At 49.7% G+C, this 6,000-nt stretch overlaps 1 protein-coding gene across 3 annotated transcripts in view; it reads left to right on the top strand.

Moving 5' to 3' along the window:
- The first annotated feature begins 882 nt into the window (after positions 1–882).
- Positions 883–6,000, top strand: part of TJAP1 (tight junction associated protein 1) — a 42,617-nt gene continuing 37,499 nt past the window's right edge. For 2 of the 3 annotated variants that reach the window (XM_067293237.1, XM_067293236.1), the window contains exons 1-2: positions 883–1,012; positions 1,967–2,041. The gene's annotated coding sequence lies outside the window, so the exon portion shown is untranslated. Of the gene's footprint in view, positions 1,013–1,966; positions 2,042–5,914; positions 5,976–6,000 lie in introns of those variants that run through there. The other variant, XM_013943924.2, reaches the window with a different exon arrangement.

Below are 6,000 nucleotides of genomic sequence, written 5' to 3'. Positions count from 1 at the left end.
CTTGAGCAGGGGGTTGGACTAGATGATCTCCAGAGGTCCCTTCCAACCTCAACCATTCTGTGACTCTGTGCTCTCTGGGGTCTAATGTCTCTCGAGGACAGACAGAGGCTGGCAGAGCTTTTCCAGATAAACATGGGCCTGCGTGAGGCTGTCACCAGCTGCTTGCTGCCGCAGCGGGACCCCGCCAGCCCCGAGAGGCTAAGCCGGCAGGGACCTGGAAGCACGCGCCACCTCCTGAGGCGCCGCTTTGGGGCCTTTTTGACTCCCGCAGCCCTGTTCGGCTTTTTAAGCCCGCTGACAGCCCAGCCGCCTTTCCCAGCTACCCCCTGCGCTCGGCAGACCAGCACTGCGCGTGCCGGCACCCCGTTACGCTGAAGGCCCCGACCTCAGGGCAAACGCTGGATACTGCCGGAGGAGCGGACTTGCGCGGCGCCCCGCCAGGCCTGACGCACCGGGTCGAGGCCCCGCGGGCGGCTGCCGCCCCGGCCCGCCCGGTGCCCCCGGGGTTTGGCCCCGCCGCAGGCGACTGCAGCCTCCCCAGCAGCGGGCGGGCGCCCCCGGCCCGGGGCAAGGCCAGGGCAGCGCGCAGGGCGGCGGCGGGGCGCACAGCGGGAGGTCCCGGCCCGCGGCTGGCGGCGGTCGGGGCCCCTCGGCGCCGGCCTCGCCGCTAAGCCCATTCTCCCCCCCCCCGCGCAGCCTCGTTGGTTTCGTCCCCTCGCCCCTCTCCCCTCCCGCCCCCCGCGTTGCCGTGGCGACGGGCGAGACGCGCCTCCCCGGCCGCCGCCCTGCGTGGCCCCGCCCCCGCCCGTGCTGCCCGATGACGCAGAAGCGCCGCGGCGTGGGGATTCCGCCGGATTACCCGGCGTGCCCCGCGGCAAAATGGCGGCCTGAGGCGAGAGCGTGGGGCCGGGCCGAGCGGGGGCAAAGTTTGGGGCGGGCCGAACCGGGGCCGAACCGGGGCCGAACCGGCCGCAAAGTTCCCGGGACCCCGGGCGGAGCCGCGTCCCAGCGGGTCAGAGCCGGGCTGGGGCTCCGCGGGTGGGCAGCGGGCAGCGCGACCGGTTGGGGACCGAGCCCGGGCCCGGGCGGGGCCCCGGCCCTGGCGGCCCTCCCGGGTGGGCTGCTGCGAGCAGGGCTGCCCCCGCCCCGCCTGCGGCCCGGGGAGGGAGGAGGTGTTGGCGTCCCCCGGGAGGGCGTCAGGCCGGGGTGGGCGGCGCCGAGGGCAAAGGGGGCCGCCGGGCCGAGCCGGGGCGGGCGGCAGGTGGGGGCCGTGGGCTGGAGGATGGTAGAGCCACGGCCTCGGCCCCGGGGGGAGCTGCCCCTCCCGGTGTGTGTGTGAGGGGGGTGGCCTGTGGCGGGAAATGGCAGGTTGTGCCAGGTCCGCTCAGGGTGTAGCCTTGTCTTGGTGATGGAGAGGTAGGGGTTATGGGGGATGAGGGAACGGTGTCTGTGCAGGGAGGGTTGCTGGAGTCAGAGCTATGAAAGGGAACAAGTCTGGGCCTGTGTGTATGTTAAGGCACCAGAGTATGACTGAAAGAGAGTTGGAAGGGAGGGAGCAGCACTCCCCTGGTGCCAAAGCTGGCAAGGGGGAAATGGGAAATTCTCTGCTAGCCTCTATACCCTGTCTAGTGTAATAGATGCTTCCTACTACTGAGTTAGTGAGCAGCCCTTGGGAGCAAGGAGAGGCATTAAAGAAAAACAGGTGAACAATAGATACTGAACTGCATCTGGCTCTGGGCTGGAGCACACAGCATGGAGTAGAGTAAAAGATTAAGTGCTAATAAGCAGATTTTTCAATGGGCGGAAGATTTGCACTGGTAGGCGTGAAGGTGTGCAAGTGATACACATATCTGGCAGATCTGAGAGGTACCATGTGGGTGTTGTCTACTGAAAATAATCATCCATTAAATTTAGATAGTTCCATGCTAGAGAAAGCTTTTCAGAGGTATGCCTCTATATTTTACAGAATCAGAGACAGAACTGAGATAAAGGGACTACATAAGAGGAAGCAATGAATCCTTGTTGAAGCATCAGACTGCAGGTAAGAAAGCCAGGAATGAGCTGATGCTGAGTTGTTTTTGTCCCAGTACTTGAATTTTTGAGAATGTGTTAAGCACATACCTGGCAAAGTATCCCTCTCTAGGATGTTCTTTGTAACATAGTAAGCCAACGTTGCCTGAATTGAGAGATCAGAGATGCAAATGAAGTAGGAGTAACTCTGAAAAATTCAGTAAGAGTCACCGGGAAGAAAAGTTGAGTTAAAGAGCTAAACTGGTGCTCTTTATGCGCTATCCAAAGAAGCCATCTAAAGTCTGTTCTTTCAGTGCTGAACTAGCTGTGTTCTCTGTGTAATTACAAGAGGTCTACACAGCCAGAGTTGCAGTGAAATCTTTTCTGAAGATCTGACTGTTGTAGTGATTGCAAGTTAGGTAATTTCAGTGATCCTCTGTTCTGTTAGGTTATTTCTTCCACTATATTGTATTTTCCACACATCATCTAATTGATCCCCTGAAGGATGGTGCGGGTGCACTACTGGTCTTTCTGTGTTCTCCTGAATTCACTGTTGAGATCCAGTTTAGAGGGGCAACTATTTGGTACCTAAGAGTTGGTCCTTTGAAATTTGTTCAGTCCTTTCACTTATTTGTCAAGTCACTTTTAGTGCAACTCCTTTGTCTTCTCTTCACTTGTTACTCAATTGCTGCAGAAAGCTTACATATCCCAATGGTGCTGTGCATACACTGTATTTCAGCCTCTGGATGTCAGATCAGCATTTAAACTAGCAGACCCTAGCTGTGGTGTCAGAAGTTTCTGGCTTTTAATTCCTTCCCAGGAATTGTGGGAATACATTTCGGAAGGGTGAGCAAAGTTCCAAAGTGCAGCCCATGGCTATCTTCATCTTTAATATTAACAAGGTACTTAGGTCAGGAGGGGATGTTACATGTGAAGACCTGTTGCTTCTTCAAACCAACTGTTTGAACCAAAGATGACCTTGCATTCTTTTCCAGTCTTTTTCTAGTAGTTCTTGGCCACTGATAAGTCACTTGTTTTGCAGCTCTCAAACCCTGAATTCTTATCTTCCCCATCCACTCTTAGTGCAACCATGGGGATTAATGTTTTGGGGAAGTAGTTTAGGAAAGAGGCATAGTCCTTTGCTTGTCTGTCCCTTTTTGTCCCAGAGCAGGATAAACAAAGTTGGATAGGACAGTGGGTGTGTGCTGATGTGGAGGGTACTGGAACCTTCTTGCAGAAAGGATTTGTGGCATTTGGCATGGCATATAAGATGCTTTTAAAAAGGCAAAGAAAGACAAACAGTTTTAACAACAAAATTATCAGAACTCAGTAAAATGTTACTATATTTTTCAGTAGTTGTTTGAAGTGGACTTGATGCTTATGAGTCATGGAGGCTGACAACCTTTATTTCTCAAGGAAGTACTGCCTTAGTATCAAAAAATGAGCTCCCTAACCTGCTAAAATGTCTGCTATGTTTTAAGGAGGATGCACTGAAAAATAGTGTGAGACTTCCATGCATCACCGCCTCTACCCAAGAAATATTTCTGGAAGTTAGATTATAATGTATTAACCGTATTGTGTCCTTGTGAACAAAGGCTTAGCTTTTACAGCATAGAGGGGCAAGAATAATGTAGTAAGGTCCCTTACCCTCTGGCTTTCATGTTGCTAGGAGAAATGCTACTTGTGGGAGTCTCAAATGAGTCTAGGTGAGGTGTGGTTTGAGGGTAGGATTCCTCCGCTATGAAATGAGGGTCCTGTTTGATACCTTTCCAACTCATCTCTGCTCTCTTGACCAGAGTTGTCAGGAACTGGAATTGTCATTATGGACAGAACAGGTTTTCTTGACTATTAGACTTGATTGTTTTTTTGGAAGTAAATTTAAGTCCCGAAGTTAGACATATCCATCTCCTTGCTTGAAAGCTTTGGTTGGGAAAATATCCCCTTCTTGTATGACACCTTGAACAATGGACAGTGTGTGTTTGTGGCATTTTTTAGCTAGCTGGTGCTAAGAATGTGTATTTTTTGTCACTAGTAACTGAATAAATATGATGCTTCTCTCCATTTTATACAGGACTGCAAAGGAGCTATGTGCATAATGTCTGCAAACTGGGCTAATGCCTTAGGGATAAGATTGTCCATTTTGTTTCCATGGCAGTTCCCCTACCTAAGGGCTTTTGTCTTGTTCCATATTGGCTGTATCTGTAACTGGTATAGGAAGAATGTTACTTTTTTTTAAATTGAGCTGATTAGAAGGGAAGGATGACCCTGTGGTCAGAATTCTGATCTGGAACGTAGGATATGTAATTTCTGCTGCAAATTTATTGTGTGAGCATATTCAGATCATTACTGTTTCTTGGTCTTCATTCTTTGGTTACAAAATATGATGAACACATATCTTATTGTGGATTTGGGGAAGAGTCAATAAATGGCTATAAGGTGCTTGGATACTGTAGTGATGAATACTGTAGCGAAGCTTGGTGGAGGAGAAGAAATGAAAAGAATATGCTAAGCTGCGACTTCAAAATGAAGCAGACCCTTGTGTGGTCCACTGTCTTCCATATTCTGTAGCATGGTGAAATTGCTGTGGAGTGCAAGTCAGGCCCCGCTTTGTTTAAAGCAAGTGGCCACTCTGAGACCGCTGCTTTTCATCCCTTCCCAGGATCTGTGTGCTTGCTTCCACAGCTTGTAAGACCTTATCTGGCTGTATCTTTGACTTAGGTTCCTCTCTTCACTTTTCTGCCCCTTATTTGTTCTAGACGTGAAAATTGTTCTCTTTCTTGCCAGCATGTTAATTTATGGTCTTATTGCTAATATGTTCAGACATAGATTGCCAAGAGCAGCGGCTCACAGGCTGTCTCATATTTGGAATGACATAAGCCACCCCCTCTGGAGCGTCCTCCTGGGAGCTGTGCTTAGGAAGGAAACGGCCACGTAGGAGTGTGAGAACAGCGTTGCAATGGTTGGAATGCAGGATTAGCATCACTTGGGTGGGCTCGGTTTTCCTCTGCTTTTTTCAACAATGCTAGGTGCCAAGTCTGAGGAAGACTGCTGTAGAGAGATGAAGGAGCTGGAATGTATTCTTCAGTTGAGGTGAATGCAATTCAGTAAAACTGATAGGCATCAAACTGAATAATGATTTTAAAGTGTTTTCACATGATGTCTAATCTGTGGAAATTCACTACCACATAATAGCACTGAGGCTAAGTTGAGCGGGATTCAGAAAAGATCAAACTCTTATATGAGTGGAAATGTTCAGACTTGCTTTAGCTAAAGTACTTGTTTTAGAAGACGTATTTTTCAGACATAACTCAATCTCTAACAGGTAAAGGTTAGGAAAAAGGACAGTTCATTCCATAATTGTCCACTGGGGCTTCTTGCTCCTTCTTCTAACGTATTGGCCTGTGTCAGAGACAAAGTATTGAATCACACTTATTTGCTATGTTAGATTACCTGCCAGTCTTCCCTTTTGTGATAACTGCATTTAATAAAAAACAAAAACAACAAAAAACCCAAACCCAACTGATCTGAGTAGCCCTAGTAGCTGAGAATTTTAAGCTGTGGAAAAGAGGGGTCCTTGGAAGGATAGTGCAGCCCATAGATGAAGATTGTGTCTTATTTGTGAATGCCAAGACGTGTAAGTATTGTCTCTTTCCAAGTGGTCAGGCAAGGTGCTTTATGCTTCTTGCCTCTGCTTCTAAGAGCGAAAAGAGCATGTGGAGTTTGGCCTCTACACATTGCAGTTTTGTAAGTGGACTTTAGTCAGAAAGCAGCTGGAGGGGTGGACTCCTCTAAGGCTATTCTAGTGAGATCCAGTATGTTCTGGCATGAGCCTCAACTTCCCTGTATTTGGGAAGACACATTCTTTGTCCTGCACTCATGTCCCAACTGTGTTGAGGACCAAGAGGATCATTAGTGCTGCTTGATCACATGGATGTGAATTGGATTTGATGAACAGGCCAGTAAAGGTAAGTGGCAGTGGTATGGAGATAT

The sequence above is a fragment of the Apteryx mantelli genome, chromosome 3, assembly GCF_036417845.1.
Source record: "Apteryx mantelli isolate bAptMan1 chromosome 3, bAptMan1.hap1, whole genome shotgun sequence".
Taxonomy (NCBI): domain Eukaryota; kingdom Metazoa; phylum Chordata; class Aves; order Apterygiformes; family Apterygidae; genus Apteryx; species Apteryx mantelli.
Note: the sequence above shows the minus strand (reverse complement) of the source record. Positions and strands in the feature narration are given on the sequence as shown.